Raw genomic sequence first — 10,950 nt, forward strand, 5'->3', positions numbered from 1 at the left:
AAGACCATGGTTATTTTAGTGTGGTAGATATATAAATAAAAATGTGTAAAAAATATCCCTAAAACAGAATATTGATGGGCGGGGGGGACCCTGGAAAAAAATGACGATTTAGAATGACTGAGAATGACTGTACGGTGTATTTTTTATGATTTTAAAGCATTTTTTACGTGGTAATTTTAAAATAACATTGAAAGCGGATAAATTCATAATGCATATTGAAAGTTACCTACATTTAGAAATTATAATTGTAAATGTCGTCGTATCTTTATGCAAACATGTACTGTATTTTTGCTAAACACGGCCGTGTCTTTGGTGACTTTCTTACAACACTGCAATTAAATGGTAGGCCTAGAGAAATTTTGATAATTTTGTAGGAAAACAGAGTTTTAATAGACAGTATATTTCTATGCGTGTAAGTGCTGATACTCTTATTAGATCATTTCTACACATAAAAAACGCAAAAATGCATAAAGGGGACTAAATGAAAATTGAATACAAATATACTCTTTATTTGTGCACTTATTTTTTTGAGATAGCGACGAAGACTAGTCACATATTAAAGTTCATCGTTATAACACCTCCTGTTTTTTGCCTATCGGAAATGTCAATAACGGTATCCACGTCTATGGGCATGTCGTATTGTGCACATGTAACATTACGAAACCCAGGTATGGCATGTGAAACGTTGCAATATTCATTAAATTTATATTTTTGTTCTAAAAAATAAATATTTGTTCTTAAAAAAATAAATATTTGTTCAATAATACAAAATATACATTCAAAAAATAAATATATGTTCATAAAGAATAAATATTTATTCAAAAATTGAAATATATGTTCATAAAAAAATATATTTATTCAAAAAAATAAATATATGTTCATAAAAAATAAATATTTATTCAAAAAATTAAATATATGTTCATAAAAATAAATATATGTTCATAAAAAATAAATATATGGTCAAAAAAATAAATATATGTTCATAAAAAGTAAATATATGGTCAAGAAAAATAAAAATATTTGTTCAATCTGTATTTAGGATTATTGAATATATATTTATACATTCAATGTGCCAAAATAAATATATGTTCATAAATGTTGCATTGTGGGACAGTATGTAATGACACCAAGGGCTTTCATTACGGCGTATTTGATTGGATAAATGAAAACGAAAGTAGTCTTGATCATGGAAGTGTTTGTTTCAAATGAAGGCTGCAGACGATTTGACGATGGAAGTGGAAATGCTATTTGTTTTGGTGAGTAAACTAAGTAATACCTACGTGTACATCTAAATTAAATGTAACTGTGTGACAGGGCACATCGTTTGCAATTGGCGTCCGACCAGAAACATATATAACGTTACGTAACCTCCAGTCTAGTTCAATAAACCACAACATGTCATGTAAGACCAAGACCGTTTTCGTTTATTCGGAACAACCAGTTCGACGGTTTGTTATTGTCATTATCTAAAATGTAAATCCTGACGGACCTGCAGTTTTTTTTTCTGACCGAAGGGTCAGGATGACCTATAGTCATCATGCACCGTCCGTCGGCGTCCGCCGTGCGTAAACTATTCATTCAAACGACTTCTTCTCAATAACCGCAAGGCCTAAAGTACGCATATTTGGCCTGTAGCATGCTGGGATGAAGAACTACCAAAGTTGTGAAAATGAATGACCTTGACCTACTTTCAAGGTCAAAGGAGTCAAATAGGCTAAAATCTTTGAACAACTTCTTCTCAATAACCGTAAGGCCCAGAGTACTCATATTTCTAAAATGAAGTATGGAAAATGTGCAGGAGGACCCATTTTTCTTTCAAATGTGCATTTTTAGAACATTTCAGTCGGCTAAAATGGGGGGGGGGGGGGGGGGGGCAAAAAGACTTGTTTGGCCCTGTCCTGGGTAACGGGGGTGGGGAGGCGATTACCCCCCTGCCCCCCTCTTCCTACGTCCCTGCCAAGGACGTATACTTATAAATCCTTGTTATGACGGATAGAGGTCGGTGTCTAAAAACGCGGTCTTTTTCGGCGAATCTGGCCAATGTCATAGCAAGTACCGTACAGTACAGTAGTCCCCCATTATACAGATTGGGGACACTCCCGTATATATACGCAGAATAGTCCTGCATTTGAGGGAGTGTCCCAACCTGTTATACCGCCTATTTCCACCCTGCTGATGTACCACTAACTCCACAGATTCACTTTACAGCTAGTATACAAGTAATTGATCATAGAGTTAAAACATTTTTTAGGATGTTGATGAATGTTTAAGAGACTTTGTTATCCAACTATTTATGCTCCAATTTTATTTTACAGAAATAAACCCAGTATTCCTTCCAAAGGCATTGAAGCAGGTATAAACGAATTGAAAGGCAGGATCAACATGTTCGACAAACAAGAAATAACAGTAAAACTTAGAGACATTCTTGGTAGTGTTTTCAATGATTTGCAAATTGTAGTAAAGTTCAGCGGAGAACTGGAGATGAACTACGGTGGACTTACATTGTATAGGTATATATGGCATATCCCAATTGTAAAAAGCTTCATTTAATTTATCATTATTTTAGATAAATGAAGTTTGCTTGATCAAGTTACTAAAATTAATAAGAAAGTTTCACAAATTTATTTTCGGGACAATAACTTGAGAACACAACAACAGAATTTGTTCAAACTTCATAAATTTAATTGATGGCAGGGTACATGTGTTGCTTGCAACACTTATTGTAAGCTTGTTTTGTGATAAATTTAATATAGTACTATAAAATGTTTAATAATTTTGCATAAAGCATTGGAGGTTAAGATTTAATACATGTAAGTTAGATAAAATATCTTTACGGTAGATGAGAATCTAAAAGCAATTGACCGATCGCCAGGTGTAATATAGCTACGCCTAGTGCTCACAAACGCACGTGTTTCTATTCAATGTCGGAGCAAACATCGTAGCACACACAATACAAAATACAAAGTCACGTGCGGTTTGATTGACAGCTGGCGATCCGTAGATTATGTAATGACTATAGAAGCGTATACCAATACGGGGCTTACGAGACTTCAAAACAATGTGAGTAAAGTACTGTGGATTAGTCCCAGCATCCGGTTATTATGATATCATGAGTTTCGCGATGTTGTGAGTAATGAACGGTAAATTGTACTTTACTCGCGTCGTTTTGGGATCTCGAAAACCCTGTATTCGCATGTTGGGTTAGTGTTGAGTGTTTATATTGAGAACCAGATTTATTTCCAAAACATCCATTTTTGTATGATTTTTTTCCCCATTTCAGTTGACATCACATTTGGAGAACTACTCACATTTATAACTGGAGCGGATGAGATACTTCCTGCAGGCTTCTCAACAAAATTCCACTACTTAGAACCACCTGTTTTCAGATTACCTTAAACATCAACTGACGATAGGCCATGTGACGAGAGACTGTACCAATTCATGGGTTTGTCGCGAATGCAATATGCCAGGGCATCGAATGATAGACTGTCCTTCCCTTCTTCAGACCACAAATTCAAACGCATTCTCTGGAAACTATGAAGAAGTAAAACCGTCTCCCCCGGGGGAAAGCGGATCGCGACAAGAGCATACAGAAACTGATCGTGAAGGATCAGTAACTGATCATGATCATGATGAGGACTCAAGTACATGTACGTGTACAGATGGTAACAGAGACAGTGACTCATCCGATGATGATGCGATAAAGACGGATGTGACTCCCTTCGTGCGCGAGTTCCAAAAAGAAGTGTACAAAGAGAAAAGCAAAACGGTCCAAAGGGAAAGTCAATCGCTTTTCTCTTGAAGAATTTATGATCTTGAGTAAAGACACTCCAAAAAACTCCAATACCAATAAGAAACAAGAGGGTAGAACACCACCCACTCCACTGGATGGTTCCCCTAAGAAAAAAACAAAATTGCAGGTGCATGTGCAGGTACACAGGGACAATGAAAATGGTACAAAGCACTCACCCAAGTAATTGTTTTCAAACAATGTCAGTGTCTAAATCAATTAGTGAAAACAGTTCAATAACAAATAAAACTTGTATTAAACAAGAATTTATTGTTAAACGAACAACAGAGATACATGCATACAGAAGAATGTATGTGAATGTATTCAAACAAAATTAAAAATGAAAAACAATTAAACAAGATGTGTTCTACTTACATTAAAGTTATAATTCACGTATACTTATTACCAGCACTTTTAGTATGTAATGACCTACGCAAATGTACAATATATGTAGGTACATGTACATGTGAATACATATGTTATATTCACAATATTATTAAGATCAAAGAAACAATAAATTCATTTTTTCTCATATGCATATACATGTGTAATATGAAAAAATATAGTGAAATCAAAGAAAAAAGAAATAATATCCATTATGACTTATTCAATTTTAAATGCATATTCAAGTTTTTGTTTTGTATAAGCTTGATGTGCACCACAGGATGCATATATGCATGTTTGAGTAAAGCATATAAATGCATTTATATAAGTATATATGCTATCTGTATAATAATAACACAAAAACTTATTATCAATATAATACTATGTATATTAAATTGTAAAAAATCAATATGCATGCATGCTGTAAAACTATATTCTTACATGCAATGTTTAGAAGTGTACATTTACAAAAACATGCATGGATGTGAAAATACAAGTGTACCTTTGAGTTCTGAATTGATAGTACAAAATGTATATCCAAAAATGTATAGCGCAAAAAAAAAAAAAAAAAAAAAAATTCAGAATCACATATGTATACTATACTTTTTTTGCTTAATAAAAACATATTGTTATGATCAAAGTAAGTTACACCAATTCATCAAAACAGGTATGAATGCACAAACTGTTTATGAATTTTGGCATGTACAATCAATACTACATCATATGCAAAAATTCAGAATCCTATATGTAAAGGATATGTTTAGGTATACATATGTATATGTAAAGAGAATGTATGCCTATATAAAAACATGTAGATCCTCAATGAAAATATTTTTCCAATACAACATATACATGTACTTAATAAAAAATGAAACGTATGTGTATCAGTACAAGTATGAGTCTGTAAACTGTGTGTATGAGAGTGTAACTGTTGTATGTGAGACACATATTAAGAAAGAGAGTTTAAAAGATATCAGGTATAAAAATGAAGTTAAAAATATCATTGGCATGCATATCTACATGTATATAAGTAATATGTATGTAAAATATACAGAATGTATAAAGTTGTATATGAACATGTATAATCATTGGTATAGGTCACAAAAACAAAATTCATGTAAACATTTATCACACTCATATGACTGTACACAAACAACATCAATAGTATGTATATATATATACATATTGAAAACAAAAATAACAATTATAAATCAAACAAACAAATAATATTATGGATAGCATAAAAAATCTACATTTTATCTCTTTGAATGCACAGGGTTTGAGAGATGGTTCAAAAAGACAACGGTTAATACAATACATAAAGCAACAAAAATGTGACCTGGTTTTTCTACAAGAAACTCACTATACACAAGAGTTATTTCCCTTGCTAGAACAAGAGTATGAAGGACAAATCTATCATAACATTTGGACAAGTGATAGGAGGGGTGTTTCAATATATATTAATAAAAATGTACAATATACTTTAATAGACCAATACAAGTCTGACGATGGGAGAATTTTAATGTTAGTCTTAAAAATAAATAATAATATATACTCCGTAACAAATATTTATGCACCAAATGATCCGGTTAAGCGAAATACATTTTTTAAAAAATTAAAAGAAAACATGAATAAAATAAGTGTAGGTATAAATATAATAGGGGGTGATTTTAATGAAACCCTGAAGCCAATCGACAGAAAATCAAGGAATGCCAAAATTAGAAAACCTGTTTTCGGTTTAACAGATTTAATGAAATTTTTTAAACTTATTGATATCTGGCGCGAAAAAAACTCAAAGATTATGCAATTTAGTTGGAGACGAAAAAATGGAAGGGAAGCAAGCAGATTAGACTACTGGCTGATAACAAAAGATTTCATAAATAGGATAAAGTCATGTGACATAAGGCCAGCACAGATACGATCAACTGACCATATGGCTGTATCACTTAAACTAATAAATGTAGGCGAAAATCGGGGAAAGGGAAATTGGAAAATGAATAACAGTGTACTTACAGATAATAATTACAATAAAAAAATAAAAAATGTTATTAAAATAGCAGAAAGAGAATGCCAAAGGGGTAACCTAAATAAAAGACAAACATGGGACTATATTAAAGTTCTAATAAGGGAAGCTACAATAAATTTCTGTAAAAAACAAAGTAAACAAAGAAAAGATGATGTTACATATCTAGAAGAAAAACTTATAAAGCTTTATGAAATAAATGAAAATGCACCAGATAAAATTAATGATGAACAGATTAAACAATTAGAAAAGGAAATAGAAGCATATTATGACCATAAAGCACAAGGAGAAAAAATAAGATCTAGATGTCAATACATAACTAAGGGGGAGAGAACAAATAAATACTTTTTGGGCTTAGAAAAACAAAGACAGGCCAAAAAAGTCATACATAAAGTTCGAGATAAAGATAATAACTTAGTAACTGATGAAAACAAAATTCTTGATGTCATACGCCTGTTTTATGAAGACTTATACACAAGTAAAAATCCCCAAAAAGAATCCATAAAGAGGTATCTGGAAAATACAAATATTCAACGTACACTAAATGAAGCTGAAAAAGTCCAGTGTAATGGAGTCCTAACAAAAATTGAATGTGCATTTGCTATTAAAAACATGAAAAAAAATAAAAGCCCTGGTCTGGATGGCCTTACTGTAGAATTCTATGAGCACTTCTGGAGTATTATAGGAGATCTAGTAATAGATGCATTAAATGAAGCATATCGTGATGGTGAAATGTCAGAGTCACAGAAAATAGGCCTACTCTCTTTAATTTACAAAAAAGGAGATGAAACTTCTTTACAAAATTGGAGGCCAATCACTTTACTTAATATAGATTATAAGATTGCAGCATATGTGCTAGCTCAAAGATTGAAAAAAATTATGCCAAGCATTATACACTCTGATCAAAATGGATACATCAAAAACAGATTTATTGGGTTTAATATAAGGCAAATACAAGATACAATAGATTATGCAGAAAAATTTGAAACAGATAGTGCAGTCATATTTTTGGATTTTAAAAAAGCTTTTGATACCATCGAATGGGATTTTATGCTTAATGCGCTAAAATATTTTGGTTTTGGAGAATCTTTCATATCCTGGGTTCGCACACTGTATTACGATATATATGGGTGTATTTCAAACAACAACTTCATATCAGATTCATACAAAATATCTCGAGGAATAAGACAAGGTTGTCCATTAAGTTGTTTGATTTTTGTAATATCAGTTGAAATAATGGCAATTAAAATAAGAAATAACAACAACATTAAAGGAGTTACAATTAAAGGAAAAACAATGAAAATTTCACAGTTGGCAGATGATACAACACTGTTTTTAAAATCAAATGATATAAAAAATGCAATAAAAGAAATTGAATACTTTGGTATGCATTCTGGACTTGAGTTGAATAAAGAAAAATCTGAAGGTCTTTGGTTAGGCAAAAACAAAAATAAAAAAGATGTATATGGGATAAAGATGACACGAGATAATATAAAGTCTCTTGGCGTGATATTTGGTACTAAAAAAAGAGAAGTGGAACAGATTAACTGGGAAAAAAACATTAACTCTATTAATTACCTGATAAAAAATTGGAAAAAAAGAAAACTCACATTAATTGGAAAAACAACTATAATAAATGCATTGATAATACCGAAAATAACATTCCTAGCAACAGTGCAGCATGTAACGACTGAACAGGTTAAGGCTTTAGAAAAAATTGTATATGGATATCTATGGGATGATAAACCAGATAAAATAAAAAGAAAAGTAATGATAAATGAATTAGATGAAGGAGGTTTGAAAATAAGAGATATTGAAACACACATTGAAATGTTAAGAATAACATGGGTAAACAGGTTTTTTGATACAACAAGTCAATCTTCAAACTGGACAGTTATACCAAAATTTCATTTTGACAAATTTGGAAAGAAATTATTAATCTTCAGAATGCGAATACAATCTCTAAGAATGGTACAAAACATAGAAGAAATTCCATCCTTTTACAAAAATATTCTTGACTCGTGGGTAAAATTTAAGAATATAAATACAAATAATATACAAGTACCTACAAGTATTCAAAATGAAATAATATGGGGTAATGCCAACATCACATGCGGGGGTAAATCTATTATATTTAAACACTGGATAGACAGTGGTATAATAACAATAAAAGACTTATGTGATGAAGCTGGAAAACTAAATGATGCCACCATTTATTCAAAATTAATAAGTAAAGCTAATTGGATTGCTGAACTCATGAAAATAAAAAAATCAGATTATCTATACCAAAATCATGGGTTGAGAAATTGGAACTAGAAACAGTGGAATTAAATAAAGATGAAATTGAAATGTTAAATGGGTATACTAATAAATTTATATATAACACCTTAATTAAATCTAAAAAAGAAAACCCAAGTCTAATAGAAAAGTGGAAAAATCAATTCCATGCTGGGAATAAAGATTTCCATGAAAATTTTAAATTCATCTTCAAAAACTTGCATGATAATGCATTGAAAATCTTCAAATGGAAATTGATTCATAATATTATTCCAACTAGAAAAAATCTGAAGAGATGGAGGATAGAAAATTCAGACTTGTGTCCATATTGTAATAAGATTGATGATAACTTACATTTTTTCATCGAGTGCGCCCATGTAGAAACATTTTGGAATACCCTAACAATCAATATGCATAAATTAGGAATAATTATAAATATTAGAAAATTAAAATATTTGGTTATTGGATACAAACCGGGAAACAAAACAAGAGGCCCAGAGGGCCTGTATCGCTCACCTGGTTTGTAATGCCAAATAATTTTCTGAATACAGGTTCATTGTTTCTTTTCTAAAGGAATTTTAATATTAACCTCTAAATCCCCTATTGGGCCCCATCCCTCCTGCCCCCTGGGGGTCAGAGCCAAAATTTATACAAGTTCTGTTCCCCTTCCACAAAGGATGTTTCTGGCCAAATTTGGTTACAATCCATGCAGAACTCTATGAGAAGTAGCGATTTAAAGGATTTACCTCTATTTCCCCTATTGGGCCCCACCTCTCCTACCCCCAGGGGATCAGAGCCAAAATTTATACAAGTTCTGTTCTCCTACCCCCAAGGATGTTTGTGGCCAAATTTGGTTACAATCCATGCAGAACTCTAGGACAAGTAGCGATTGATAGAATTTACCTATAATTCCCATATTGGGCCCCGCCCCTCCTGCCCCGGGGACCAGAGCCAAAATTTATACAAACTCAGTTCTTATTCTCCCAAGGATATTTCTGGCAAAATTTGGTTACATTCCATGCAGAACTCTATGACTAGTAGCGAATTAAAGGATTTACCTCTATTTCCCCTATTGGGCCCCACCCCTCCAGCCCCGGGGGGCCAGAGCCAAAATTTATACAAATTCTGTTCCCCTTCCCCCAAGGATGTTTCTGGCCAAATTTGGTTACAATCCATGCAGAACTCTATGACTAGTAGCAATTTATAGGATTTACCTCTATTTCCCCTATTGGGCCCCGCCCCTCCTGCCCCCGGCGGGGTCAGAGCCAAAATTTATACAAGTTCTGTTCCCCTTCCCCCAAGGATGTTTGTGGCCAAATTTGGTTACAATCCATGTAGAACTCTATGACTAGTATGTTCCCCTTCCCCCAAGGATGTTTGTGGCCAAATTTGGTTACAATCCATGTAGAACTCTATGACTAGTAGCGATTTAAAGGATTTACCTCTATTGGGCCCCGCCCCTCCTGCCCCCAGGGGGTCAGAGCCAAAATTTATACAAGTTCTGTTCCCCTTCCCCCAAGGATGTTTGTGGCCAAATTTGGTTACAATCCATGTAGAACTCTATGACAAGTAGCGATTTAAAGGATTTACCTCTATTTCCCCTATTGGGCCCCGCCCCGCCTGCCCCCGGGGGGTCAAAGCCAAAATTTATACAAGTTCTGTTCTCCTTCCCCTAAGGATGTTTGTGGCCAAATTTGGTTACAATCCATGTAGAACTCTATGACTAGTAGCGATTTAAAGGATTTACCTCTATTTCCCCTATTGGGCCCCGCCCCTCCTGCCCCCAGGGGGTCAGAGCCAAAATTTATACAAGTTCTGTTCCCCTTCCCCAAAGGATGTTTGTGGCCAAATTTTGTTACATTCCATTCAGAACTCTATGACAAGTACGATTTAAAGGATTTACCTCTATTTCCCCTATTGGGCCCAGCCCCTCCTGCCCCCGGGGTGTCAGAGCCAAAATTTATACAAGTTCTGTTCCCCTTCCCCCAAGGATGTTTGTGGCCAAATTTGGTTACAATCCATGTAGAACTCTATGACAAGTAGCGATTTAAAGGATTTACCTATATTTCCCCTATTGGGCCAGATCCCCCGCCCCTCCTGCCCCCGGTGTGTCAGAGCCAAAATTTATACAAGTTCTGTTCCCCTTCCCCCAAGGATGTTTGTGGCCAAATTTGGTTACAATCCATGTAGAACTCTATGACAAGTAGCGATTTAAAGGATTTACCTATATTTCCCCTATTGGGCCCCGCCCCTCCTGCCCCCGGGGTGTCAGAGCCAAAATTTATACAAGTTCTGTTCCCCCTCCCCCAAGGATGTTTGTGGCCAAATTTTGTTACAATCCATGCAGAACTCTATGACTAGTAGCGATTTAAAGGAAATGTTGACGGACAGACGGACGGACAGACGGACGGACGGACGACGGACGGACGACGGACGACGGACGCCGCGCCATGACATAAGCTCACCGGCCCTTCGG

The 10,950-nt window shown here is 34.2% G+C and overlaps 1 long non-coding RNA gene across 1 annotated transcript; it reads left to right on the forward strand.

The window, feature by feature from the left end:
• The first annotated feature begins 932 nt into the window (after positions 1-932).
• LOC138326099 (uncharacterized) lies at positions 933-10,531 on the forward strand. The gene is made up of 4 exons (XR_011208872.1): positions 933-1,256; positions 2,316-2,510; positions 3,281-9,829; positions 9,900-10,531. It is a non-coding gene; the product is annotated as an uncharacterized lncRNA (long non-coding RNA).
• The last annotated feature ends 419 nt before the right edge of the window (positions 10,532-10,950 follow it).

Source organism: Argopecten irradians, chromosome 6 (assembly GCF_041381155.1).
Source record: "Argopecten irradians isolate NY chromosome 6, Ai_NY, whole genome shotgun sequence".
NCBI lineage: Eukaryota > Metazoa > Mollusca > Bivalvia > Pectinida > Pectinidae > Argopecten > Argopecten irradians.